The sequence below is a fragment of the Prionailurus bengalensis genome, chromosome B1 (genome assembly GCF_016509475.1).
Source record: "Prionailurus bengalensis isolate Pbe53 chromosome B1, Fcat_Pben_1.1_paternal_pri, whole genome shotgun sequence".
In the NCBI taxonomy this organism is placed as follows: domain Eukaryota; kingdom Metazoa; phylum Chordata; class Mammalia; order Carnivora; family Felidae; genus Prionailurus; species Prionailurus bengalensis.
Genome location: NC_057344.1, coordinates 13,803,700 through 13,817,195, shown reverse-complemented (window position 1 = coordinate 13,817,195; position 13,496 = coordinate 13,803,700). Strand labels below are relative to the sequence as shown.

General features: G+C 41.6%; 1 protein-coding gene across 17 annotated transcripts in view; it reads right to left on the bottom strand.

Moving 5' to 3' along the window:
• The window catches only part of TENM3 (teneurin transmembrane protein 3), a 453,850-nt gene that overhangs the window by 180,502 nt on the left and 259,852 nt on the right, over positions 1–13,496 (bottom strand). The gene's annotated exons all lie outside the window — the stretch shown is intronic.

Sequence of the window (13,496 nt, the reverse complement as noted above, 5' to 3'; positions counted from 1 at the left end):
AAAAGAATGCCTTAAAATTCCTATGGGCTATTTGAAGAAGATTTCAATTATTAATTCATTTAATTATTGACAGCCGTCTATGCTTAAAAAACTGTTCATCAAAGTTCTTTCTCTGCGAGTTTGAGAAGGAAGTGTGATCCAGATAAAGAGGTGAATTTTGATGTTAAGTTTATGACGAATGAAAGAATTTCAGGGTTGTAAGAGATGTTGAAGGTATCTTAGTCAATCAAATATGAGGTAGTGAACATTAAGTAGTAACAAAACAAAACATAAAACAACCATCCCAGAGAGAGGAAAAGTGTTTTATTTATTTATTTTTTTAATTTTTTTTTTTAATGTTTATTTATTTTTGAAGGAGAGAGAGACAGAGTGTGAGTGGGGGAGGGGTAGAGAGAGAGGGAGACACAGAATCGGAAGCAGGCTCCGGGCTCTGAGCTGTCAGCACAGAGCCCGATGTGGGGCTCGAACCCACGAACTGTGAGATCATGACCTGAGCCGAAGTCGGACTCTCAACCAACTGAGCCACCCAGACGCCCCGAGAGGAAAGTGTTTTAAATAAACCTGAGTGAGCACCTATTTATCATGCGCAAAGAGAACACGATCTAATTTGAACTTCACAAAATCCTCACTGTGCGCGTGTTATAAAATCTCCTTTTTTTTCTTTTTTAATTTTTTTTTCAACGTTTATTTTTTTTGGGACAGAGAGAGACAGAGCATGAACGGGGGAGGGGCAGAGAGAGAGGGAGACACAGAATCCGAAACAGGCTCCAGGCTCTGAGCCATCAGCCCAGAGCCTGACGCGGGGCTCGAACTCCCGGACCGCGAGATCGTGACCTGGCTGAAGTCGGACGCTTAACCCACTGCGCCACCCAGGCGCCCCTCCTTTTTTTTTTTTAAGTAGGCTTCACATTCAGCACAGAGTGCAACGTGGGGCTTGAACTCACAACCCTGAGATTAAGATCTGAGCTGAGGGCAAGAGTCGGACGCCTAACTGACCAAGCCACCAAGGCACCTCCTATATTCTTTTCTTTAAACAGTACACTGGGCTGTAACTTGCCAAAGTGTATACAGAGGCAAAACCAGGTCTTTTTAGGACCTAAAACTTATGTTCTTGGCCAGTGACATAATAGAGGAGTAGTTTCTATATGAGCTATGTATCTTAACTCGTGTATAAAACACACTCCAATTTAGGGGTGCCTGGGTGGCTCAGTCGGTTAGGCGCCTGACTTTGGCTCAGGTCAGGAACGTGCAGTTCACGAGCTCCAGATCTCCTTGGGCTCTGTGCTGGCAGCTCAGAGCCTGGAGCCTTCTTCTGATTCTGGGTCTCCTCTCTGCCCCTCTCCTGCTTGTGTGTGCGCTCTCTCTCTCATAAATAAAAATTAAAAAAAATTGGGGCGCCTGGGTGGCGCAGTCGGTTAAGCGTCCGACTTCAGCCAGGTCACGATCTCGCGGTCTGTGAGTTCGAGCCCCGCGTCGGGCTCTGGGCTGATGTCTCAGAGCCTGGAGCCTGTTTCCGATTCTGTGTCTCCCTCTCTCTCTCTGCCCCTCCCCCATTCATGATCTGTCTCTCTCTGTCCCAAAAATAAATAAAAAACGTTGAAAAAAAAAATTAAAAACTCCCTTCAATTTGTATTTACCTCCTGTCTAAAGAATAAGAAAGACACTAAGCTTTAATACCATAATGCCGTGATGATGGTGGAGGTGGCCTTCAGTTCTTTGGTGGGAAAGTCACTAACCTCAGTGATGTATCCTGAGAAGAAGTGTTCCCCAAGTAACTCTCTCACCTTTCAACTTTTGTGGCTTGTGTGCAATGGTTAAACACACGATTCTTCATGGTATTTTGAAACGAGTTGTAGAGTGATCCTGAAAATCTTTTTTAACCACATAAAGGTTAGCCAGCTAGCTCACGGCAATGTACCCAAAAGAGTTATAAACCTTCCAAACGAGTTAAACATATAACAAGAAGGGTCCAAATTTGCTGACCGTTTCTGGGATGACAAGTGTCTGTTAGTGTGGCATGCTACCAAGAGTATATTTTTGGGAAAATTATTAATCTGTCCTTCAAGGTAAAGTAGTATTCAAGAATGAGTAAGAAAGTACCAGTCCTCTAAAGAAACTCTTAGTGCAGACAGGATATTTTTAAAACTCGCATTTGGAAATGTTCCCATCAACATATTATTTTGTTGCCAAGAACAATGACTACCATCTATAACAATTTTTAATTTTCTAAACTGTTGAAAAGTCTGAAAAACATGTATCTTAGTGAGCTTGGTCCTTATTTAAAGATGTAAAAATGGAACAACTTCTAATTAGTCTGCTAGAACATCAGAGAAAGTAGCCAAATTTCAACAGATACAGTATGATCCCAGTTGTCTGTGGAATCTAATAAAATTGAACTCATAGAACCAGAGAGAAAAATGGTGGCTGCCAGGGGCTGGGGAGGTGGGGGAATTGAGGAGAGATGTTTGCCAAAGTGTAAGATAAATAAATGTTTTTGTTTATTTTGGAGGAGCGAGAGACAGAGAGAGAGAGACAGACAGACAGACAGACAGACAGACAGAGCCTGGCTAGGAGAGGGCCAGAGAGGGAGACACAGAACCTGAAGCAGGCTCCAGGCTCCAAGCTGTCAGCACCGAGCCCGACGTGGGGCTTGAACTCATGATGAGACCATGACCTGAGCCAAAGACAGACACTTAACCGACTGAACCACACAGGTGCCCAAAGTGTAAAACTTTTAGTTATAAGATGAGTAAGTGCTGGTGATCTAAGGTGCAGCCAGGTGATTATAGCTAATAATATTGCATGGGACACTTGAAATTTGCTAAGAGAATAGACCTTGAGTGCTCTCAACACACGCAAATGTACACGCGTGCGCACACACACACACACACACACAGAGTATGTGAGGTGATGGATATATTAATCATTTCAAAATGTGTGTGTGTGTGTGTGTGTGTGTGTGTGTGTGCGTGTGTAGATATATTTAATGATCAGGAAGTTCATATAGTTGTTAGGGTCAAAAAAGGTGTAAGGTATGATTAATATTTGATATGTAATTGTCTTATAAATGTATATTTAATAATTTATTAAACAAACAAAACTAAATAATAGATTGAAAGAAAATAAAATTATTTAAAAATGTTATTTATTTCGGGACATCTGGGTGGCTCAGTCATTAAGCAACTGACTCTTGATTTCCACTCAGGTTATGATCTTGCAGTTTGTGAGTTCTAGCCCCACATCACGCTCTGAACTGACAGTATAGAGCCTGCTCGAAATTCCCTCTCTCTCTCTCTCTTCCCCTCTCTCTGTCCCTTCCCTGCTCTCACTCTCTCTCAAAATAAATTAACTTTAAAATATTATTTATGGGGTGCCTGGGTGGCTCAGTCGGTTGAGTGTCTGACTTCAGTTCAGGGCATGATCTCACAGTTCAGGAGTTCGAGCCTGGAGTTGGGCTCTGTGCTGACATCTCAGAGCCTGGAGCCTGCTTCCGATTCTGTGTCTCCCTTTCTCTCTGTCTGTCCCCTGCGTGCGCGTTCTCTCTCTCTTTCTCTCAAAAATAAATAAATAAACATTTAAAAAACTAAAATAAAATGTTACTTATTTAATTTCATCCTTTCAATGTTTAGTTTTATACATGTATGATAACATGCCTAAGATTAGTACATTGCTAGTTCTGCATAATTAATGATGTAATAAATACATGTATTTTGGGTTGAGTGCTTTTATTTTCTTTCATATGTAATTTATAAAATAATTTGGAGACACTACAAGAAGAAAAGAAATAAATTTAGAATTTGGGATCTAGCTGAGAGACACCCGCTAATTAGTCATGTGACCTCGGGCCGATTACTGAATCTCAATGGGCTTTAAAAGAAGGCAAGATAAGGTTCACTGCAAGATTAACTCCAATTGTGAAATCTGTTCTGGAATAGAGTCCATCTTTCTCAAAAGCAGTCAGAACTTCTCCGGGTCCTCTATAACAACCTTGAGTTTTTCAAACTGGTACATGGTAATAAGACTTTCATAAATACTGGCTGAGTGAGTGAATGCATCCAGGACTCAGTTCATGAAATACCACTGCCCCACCGCTATCTCAGATCATGTCTTCCCCATTGGTTCACCGTTACTTTTTCCGAAAGCAAATTCTGTCTTTGAAGATTGACTTCATAGTTGAATTCCTGTAGGAAGTCACCCCAATTAAATAGGGACTACACTGATCACTCTCATGATCAAAAAATACCTATCTCCAAAGGTGAAAAGGCTATGTCATTGTTCACAAACTTTATCAACATGTCCATTCTTGTTAGCTGTCACTGCCTTTCCTTCACCAAGCCTTTACTGCCTTTGTAGTTGTCACTTACCTGTGTAAATATGGAATCAATTACTTTTCTCTTCAGTGGAGAGTGTAAGAAAATAAAGAAAAAGCAAAGAAGCTATAAAGTGCCAGGTACTTTGCAATGACATTTCAATGAATCCTTCTAAAAAATTTTTTTTTTTCAACGTTTATTTATTTTTTGGGACAGAGAGAGACAGAGCATGAACGGGGGAGGGGCAGAGAGAGAGGGAGACACAGAATCGGAAACAGGCTCCAGGCTCTGAGCCATCAGCCCAGAGCCCGACGCGGGGCTCGAACTCCCGGACCGCGAGATCGTGACCTGGCTGAAGTCGGACGCTTAACCGGCTGCGCCACCCAGGCGCCCCTCAATGAATCCTTCTAAAATCTTTGCGAAGTCCATCAAAACCCGTTTTATGACAAAATAAACAAGATAAAAAGATATGAGTAATCCGCCCAAGGTGACACAGCTAATTGGATGTTAAGATTTTAACACAGATTGGCCTGTCACCAACCCATGCTTTTTCCCACTGCTCCGTGACCAGGAAGGAGCACTATTACATCAGTGCAGGATGTGACTGGGACACGATGATTTCTGGTGGTAGTATTTTAAGTGGTTCAGATGCTAAGAAATCGTAAAGAGGTTCATGGCAGAATCAGAGGGGTTATCAACAGAAGTTATTAAGCTTAGCTGGTTAACTGCATGTCCAAGAATGTAATCTTGTGGGCTCCAAGGAAAGGGTTCAAAGAATGGTATAACAGAAAACAGACTTGGGACGCCTGAGGGGTTCAGTTGGTTAACCGTCTGGCTTCGGCTCAGGTCATGATCTCACAGTCTGTAAGTTCGAGCCCCGCATCGGGCTCTGTGCTGACAGCTCAGAGCCTGGAGCCTGTTTCGGATTCTGGGTCTCCCTCTCTCTCTGCCCCTCCCCCGATCACACTCTATTTCCTCTCTCTCAAAAATAGATAAACATTAAAAAAAATGGGAAAGAAAAAAGAAAACAGACTTTATCCTAGGTCTGATGGAAGAAATAGAGAAGACAAAAACTATGTCAAGGGAAAAATGAAGAAACACTAGAAACAGTAAGCAATTCTCTTTTGAGAGGGTGCTTATTAACTGGTGATAAACCCAGAGGATGAAACTTGAGAGCACAACACAGCTTCAAAACTGGACAGAAACAAATTCTAGGAAAAAGATAGAAGCTCCATGTAATAGTGATGTCAGGCTGAGATAAAACACACACGTGCATACACAGAGCATGCACACACACACAAGGATCGACCCATTTTCACAGACAATATTAGTGAAGGTAAAAGGATTTAGAAACCTCACAAAACAGTGGCTGAAGAACAGGAAGTGACTTGCCTCAAAGTGGATAGGTCAGATTCAGAGAAAGATAAGAATTAAATCCCAGTCATTAGCCATGACCAGAGTAATGGCGTGCGTGAACTTCTACTTCGATCCCGTTCAGAGAAGGGGCTAGAAATGTGTTGGAAGTAATTAAGAATTCATTTTCCTAGGTACTATGGAAATTAAGGTTATCACGTATGAATATTTTATACAGATTGCTGGTTATCCAAAACCAAACATTATCAGAGGGTACAGTAATTGCAATTTGTTGGAAATTATGCTTTCAGAAAGTCACTTAAGGCCTATAGCAAATAATTAATGCATACTTTCTTGGTGTCTTAATTGCTATTATAAAGAAACTGGTTCACTTCAATTAAACAAAATAACATGCCTACTCTCTTGTACAGTATCTTCATCATGCTCGAAAGACACCTAAAGCTTTAAATACCTTAAGCAAGACTGAGGTCTAACTTCTGACAGATGTGGAGACAATGCTTCCATCAAGGATTTTACTGATTCATTCCAAACATTTACTACTTTAGGTAATTAAATGTCTCAAGAATATGAATAGTTGCCTTTCATCATAATTTAAAGATTTTTTTTTTCTTTCCAGGAACAAAATTAACAGACTTGGGGTTCCTACCTGCAAAAATTCACCCACTTATGGGGCGCCCGGGTGGCTCAGTCAGTTAAGCGTCCAACTGCGGCTCAGGTCATGATCTCTAGGCCTGTGAGTTCAAGCTCCAAATCGGACTCTGTGCTGACAGCCCAGAGCCTGGAGCCTGCTTCGGATTCTGGGTCTCCTTCTATCTCTGCCCCTCCCCCACTTGTGCTCTGTCTCTCAAAAATAAGTAAATGTAAAAAAAAATAAAAAAAATTCACCCACTTTTTGTTGAATGACAGGAATAACGAAAAAAAAAAGCAAGAGATTTTATGCTGAAACTGTGTTTGTATCTGGGTTTATGGATACAGTTGGACAAGACGGACAGATTGGATGACATCCCCTATCCTATCTGCGAACAGATATATTCTTAATTTGCTTTTCTCTTTGAGTCCTGCATCTTTTGAAAATGTTTGTGCAAAAGTCCTGACCCGTGACACCAGGGTCCCAACCCTTGCATCCCGCTGGTGGGGCTCCACCTGATCTTAGGGCTGATAAAGACATGACTGAGAAATTGAAGGAGGAGGTGCTGACACTCCCCGCCTCCTCCCACCCCCCCCATCTCCCACCTGCAGGGTTTAGCCGGAGTGTTCCCGCTCTCACACAGCGAGGCTTCAAGGCAGAGTGTGATGAAGCTGTTTGAGACGTTTTCTGCCCACCTCCCATCAAGTGATGAATGGATAAAGAAATTGTGGTTTATATACACAATGGAATACTACTTGGCAAAGAGAAGGAATGAAATCTGGCTTTTTGTAGCAACGTGGATGGAACTGGAGAGTGTGATGCTAAGTGAAATAAGTCATACAGAAAAAGATAGATACCATGTGTTTTCACTCTTAATGTGGATCCTGAGAAACTTAACAGAAGACCATGGGGGAGGGGAAGGGGAAAAAAAAAGTTAGAGAGGGAGGCAAACCATAAGAGACTCTTAAAAACTGAGAACAAACTGAGGGTTGATGGGGGGTGGGAGGGAGGAGAGGGTGGGTGATGGGTATTGAAGAGGGCACCTGTTGGGATGAGCACTGGGTGTTGTATGGAAACCAACTGGACAATAAATTTCATTAAAAAAAAAAAGAAGAAGAGGAAGAGAAAAAGCCTGCTGTTGTAAATGTTGGAGTCCCTCTCCTACCCCGTCTCCTTGGATCCTCTGGTATGCTCAGCTCAAAAATGACGAAGCCTTTATACTCAATGCTAGGTTTTTGCTACAGATTAGATCTTTGGTAAAACCATGTTGAGCCCAAAAAAATGATGTTTAAAAATAAAACTACTAGGTTTTATTCAGGAATATATATCAATATTGACTTCTGGGAATGACCTTCACCTTACAGCTACTGTCAACTCACAGCCTACTTTTCCATCTTGATTATTGGCAATGACGTGTGGTAGCCAAGCAAGTTGAGGCGGCAGCATTACAATTAGTTAATAATCATCACATTTAAACAATCATGCTTTTGCTTTCACTTATCCTAGTAAATCGTCTCCTAGCTCATACTTTATTTTCGAATGAGGTCTCTATTTCATTACAGAAGAAAGAGTTTTGGAAACCAAATTGTAATGCTGCTGGAGACACACTAGTTCATTGTGTATTTTTTTTTTTAAGAGAGAGAGCGAGCATGTGAGCTGGGGAGAGGGTCAGGGGGAGAGAGAGAGAGAATCTTTTGTTTTTTAAATGTTTATTTATTTTTGAGAGAGAGAGAGAGAGAGAGAGAGAGAGAGAGAGAGACACACACAGAGGGTGAGTGGGGGAGGGGCAGGGAGAGAGGGAGACACAGAATGCGAAGCAGGCTCCAGGCTCCAAGCTGTCAGCACAGAGCCCAATGTGGGGCTCGAACTCATGGACTGCGAGATCACGACCTGAGCCGAAGTCGGATGCCCAACCGACTGAGTCACCCAAGCACCCCTACATTCGAACTTTTTGAACAAAATCTCAGTCAATATATTGGCTTCAATACACGCTCCCTCTTGTCATCTTGAGATTGTGAGAAGAGAACAAAACCAAATATTTGACGTATTATTTTAAGAGCTACACACCTGAAGGAAAACAGAAGCTGCGAAGGGGCTGACAAAGGGTTAACGATCTGCTAGAAGTTGGTGTAGAAACCAGAAAAGTTCAAGTTGAGAGTCAACCGATGGCTGCTCCAACCACTAGCTGTTTTTCCACTACCTCTCTCATTTGGTCTCTTTTTCTTATCTGAGGTATAAGAGAATACGGGCTTACAAGCAACTTTACTCTTGGGAACACAATTTCGTCGGTAACAGTAGGTCCCTCTGTGTCCAGGACAGTCTCAGTTTACGCCTGTAAAATTTCCAGTGCAATTGCTCTTAAAACCCTTTCACTCTCAAACTGTCTGCTTTGATGATAAATTGTATGGTCACCACGGAGCTTAGACACTGACTTAGGACAAGAGCGTTCGGAACTTCCCTCCTCTCACCGAGACAATTTTTTACGCCCCAAATTGAAATGAGCCTTCCATACAAACACCACCTGGCAAATCCTTTTACATCGTACCTCCTTCTTCCTACTACTCTGAGAAACACGCGCACGTCCCCTTTATGGGCCTTTTAAGAAACAGTGTAAGTTGGGGCACCTGGGTGGGTCATACCAGTTGAGCGTCCAACTCTCGGTATCGGCTCAGGTCGGGATCTCAGTTTTTGTGAGCCCTGCGTCGGGCTCTGTGCTGACGGCGTGGAGCCTGCTTGGGATTCTCTCTTTCCCCGCCCAACCTGGCCCCTCCCCCACTTGCACTGTCTCCCTCTCTCAAAATAAATAAATAAACATAAAAAAAAAGAGAGACTGTAAGTTAGCAAAGGTGAAGTCTTTCAAGAGATCTAGAATCCCGCAGACTTTTCCTATTCATTAGGATATAATTTTAGATGAGTTTATAGGCTTTTTTATTGTTGTTGTTGTTTGTTCATTTTTAGCAAACAGAGATGGTGAGACCCTCAACCAAAGGTTAAGAATTTCTTAGCCTAGGCCCAGATCCAACGTGGAGCAACCCTAGCTTCTTCATTTTTGTATCTCTTTCAATGGGCTGTGATGGTTTCCTTTTCCCCACAGGTGCCCGTGGGTGACCCCAGACTACCTTTAACAAAAGGATATGGTATCAGTCCATAATCTTAAGTCAGTGGATTACCCTCCCAGGAATATTTTACTTAACGCTGTATCGGTAATTGTGGAGGATCGAACTACTTACTGTCTTGCTAAAGGTAGTGGGTTACAAGCATTCAGGTGATGGTACCATTTGTCACCTGGGAAAGCTTTCCCTGGTAGGATAAGGCCACCATGTGTAGACCGCTGCCTGGATTTCTAATAGGAAAGGCTGACTGATACCTGACGCTTGTATGAGTGTCTTGCCTTTCCCTAGAACCATTCACAGTGAGGATAAAAGGGGCGAAGAAAGGGAGAATATCTTAATTTAGTAAGTAATACTTCCGCTTAGGTATTTTTTAAAAAACTGTAGCAACTGATCTCACATTAGAGCAGCCCGGGACATTTAAATATTTAAATAAAAAATGCAATAATAAAGAGGTAATTTAATAGGCAATTTCATACATTAATAATTAGCAAAGCATTAGTGAACTACAAGGTAGAGAGCTATGGGAACATAACTAATGAACTATCAATGCCAAAGTAGACTTCATAATAAAACCAGACTTTAATAAATCTTTTATTAAATGGCTACAAATGAACCATTTTGTTAACGTCTAATAGGTAACTACTAAGCTACTTAATTCACATATATAAATGAAGACCTTGCAGGCAATTAACTTCACAATTGCTGAAGGTCAGGGCTCCCGATGCGAGTTACTGTACTACACCTTTAAGGGCTGCTGCTGTACTGGGTCAAGTCCTAGCCTTTCCTCGGCGGCTCTACAATGTGTTAGCAGCCATTATGATGCACTGAGGCAGCTGAAGTATAAAATAAACAAGGCATGAGCGATAGACTAGCAAATGCCCAGAACTGAATCCTACAAAGTGTAAGAAATAGTGAGTGCAAAGAAAAGGAATCCTGAAGGAAAACTCTAAGCGAGGATGGGTATTACGCATGGGCGCTGACTGCTTTTTACTGGAGACGGGGAGAAACTAAGGAAATGCTGATAAATTGCAAACGCTTGTCTGGGTCTGGATGTGACTCTAGGAGATCTGAAACTCACTAGAGATTATAGACCAGAACCGCTCTATTTACTGAGGAGGAACGTACAGTACACAATAATATCGATCGTCTCCAGCAGCAGCAAATGTTAAATTCATTAGAGAAAGGAAATAAGAATTGTTATGGAAGGAAGAAACTGCTGGTAAAAAAAAAATGCTTTTTAATAAATCAGTACAGAAGCTGCATGAAAACAGGACAAGGTGGAGAATCTCTGATGTCTTCTCTACCAACTCATATGGACTAAGTCTACAAATTACGGAGAGTTTCATGGGTTATTACATGCCAATTTGCAAGCGGTAATTATCAATGCATGCTGGCAGGAGAAAGGGGGAGGAGACAAAACAGATTCTTACACACCCATAACTGAATTTCATGCTCTGTAACTGACATCCTTTAAACGACAGTTCCAGAAAAGTGAGAATCCATAAAACGAGTATATGTGTAAACAGAAGTAACTGGGGAAGACGAAACTGTGCTCCAGATTAAAAACGAGTCAATGGCAGACCCTCGTCTGGATGAAGTTGTTAATGTAGCTGAAACTGAACCTGAGAATCATACTCGATAGGGAACCTTAACTAAGAAAGGAAAAATCAATGACAGATAAGACTGGTTCTTCACCTCAAGAGCTCCAACCAAGTGAGACTATTAAAGAAACCACAGCAGGTCAGGACCGTGTGAGATTTTCACATCGCTGCTTAGGTTGATACACTGCGTCTGTGCAAAGCTCAAATACCATTTTCTTTGGATTAGCAATATCATAAGATGTGGACCTCTGCAAATGAGAAGATGACAAAACTGGACAACGGACTGAAATTTTTTTCAGCATGATATACGATGTTTTGATTCATTACTCTATATATTTCTATGTTCGTGAGATGCTATCAACTGGGAGATTTTCTTCCTGTGTAAATTCACAAAACTATATAATGTAATGCTGTTTGATGGGTCACTCATGGCATTGCTTTGAAATGGAATTTCAAACGGTATTGCTTTGAGATCATCCTGAGAGTGATTTCTTATATGGTCTGAATATGGGAGAAATCAGCTACGATGGGTTGTCCTCTAAACAGCTATTTTCTTTCCTAACTTCCCACCACAAAGGAACAGACTCATTAGTACAATACGAGGAATAATAAGAACGCACCTTATCTTTCCCCCAAATGATTCCAAATATCTTCACGAGAAGACTTGGCTTCAAAGAATCCCAGCTCTCCTACTGACACAGTTTTTGAGGCTTCTGTGCCACACGACATCCCTAACACTACACACGTTTCTGCTGACTTAACTTGACACATTTCATACATATTTGTCAAAACAATTATTGTTAACTACAATGCAATTATCCATATTCAATTTGATGACTCAACTGGAAAATTACTTTTTTCCTAATAAAATTGTTCCAAATGACAACAGTGAATCCGTGTTGATTAGTTGTGCAGTGTGTGCTAATTAATTACACGGGGTAAATTTAGTTCTGTGCTACTAACCGCAGGGGGAAAAAATTTTGTAGACATGACTCTTGTTATAAGTGAAGAAATTTCCTTCCTGCCTACTTCTGTACTTTCTCTTTCTAATCTATCCCAGACGAGCGTTCAATAATACAAAATAAACAATAAAAGCCAACTACTCTTGCCTGACGCTACAGGTGAAAAGACCACAGTTCTTTGGAACCTTGGTCCTAGGTCAAGAGTAAAGGAAAAGAAAAAGATTTGTACTGTTAACTTACTTAACTGTGAGGACCTCCGGATAGCTCATTCTCATAGCAGACTTGGTTTAGATCATGCATTTAATGGCCAAAAAAAAAAAAAATCCCAACGTATTCACTACGAAACCTATTTCTTTATCCAGAAGCTAATTTAAATGCTGACATGAGCCAGGGGCTCTATGGGGCAAGGCATTTTGGGGCGATATTCCCGGGGGTCTGGAGTCCTCCGTTTTCTGGCTTTCGTGGGGTGATGATTCTTTCTCTCTGAGCCTGATGGAAGTTTACGGCAGCAAAGAAATAAATACTGATGGGAATGTCAGGGGAACTTTGTCACAAAGCTGTCGATAGGAGGCCAGTGAGGTAGGACGCCATATTCTCTCGTGTAAATACACGGTGTCAAGAAGACAGGGTCTGGCCAAAGAAGGGACACATTTTTGTGCCCGGAGATATTTACAAAGTCAACGGATTAATTCAAAGCAGCTCTTCCTGATCTATGCTTTTGTATGAGTGGTTTGCTACCTGTGGGCCAACCTGTGTTAAGTAATAATTTCAGAACCTCACTGAACACCTGTATGTGCGCAGAAGGGCACTCAGCTGGAGACGCCTCTGGAAGACAAGATGGTGAAGCCTGTAGGCCATCGTACAGAAAGGGGGCAAAATTATTTCAGGAGTTAGAGATTTCAGTTCATTGTATGGAAAAATCTGACCGTCGAATATTACTGTCTAAGAATGAATGGGATGTCTTGGGCAGTCACTCTGGAAGGAACTGCAGACAACAGGTCCTATCCTCTTTCTGTTGCGAGAGACTAAAATATCCTTAACAAATGCTCATCTGACTATTACACCTAGGAATCCACTATGATTTTATGGTGTAACGGACACGACGTAGCCTGTAAAAGTAGGGACGTCTAGAACTCAGTATATGCTACACATGTTCGCTGCATCACCCCCTATACAGAATTGAGAGTCACATTTTACATCTCTGACTTTTTCTTGACATGCCCTGCTAACCTGGCAATAAGAAAGAAAAAAAAAACCCGCAGTAAAGGAGGAATTTTACTGAGGCCATTTACTCTTGTCTCATGGAGCCTGACACAATGTGTGGAAAGGACAGGAAAGTTCACGGGCCCAGCAACTAAAAAATGGTAACCTGGCCCTGCTCCCACACAGCACAGAGGTATGCTAACTTTTTTTTTTAGCAAGAAAAGGGCTAGACTAGTTTGTCTGTAAATGCTCGATGTTAAAACAACACAGCCTGTCGACTACTCTAGAATATCGATGCATGCAGA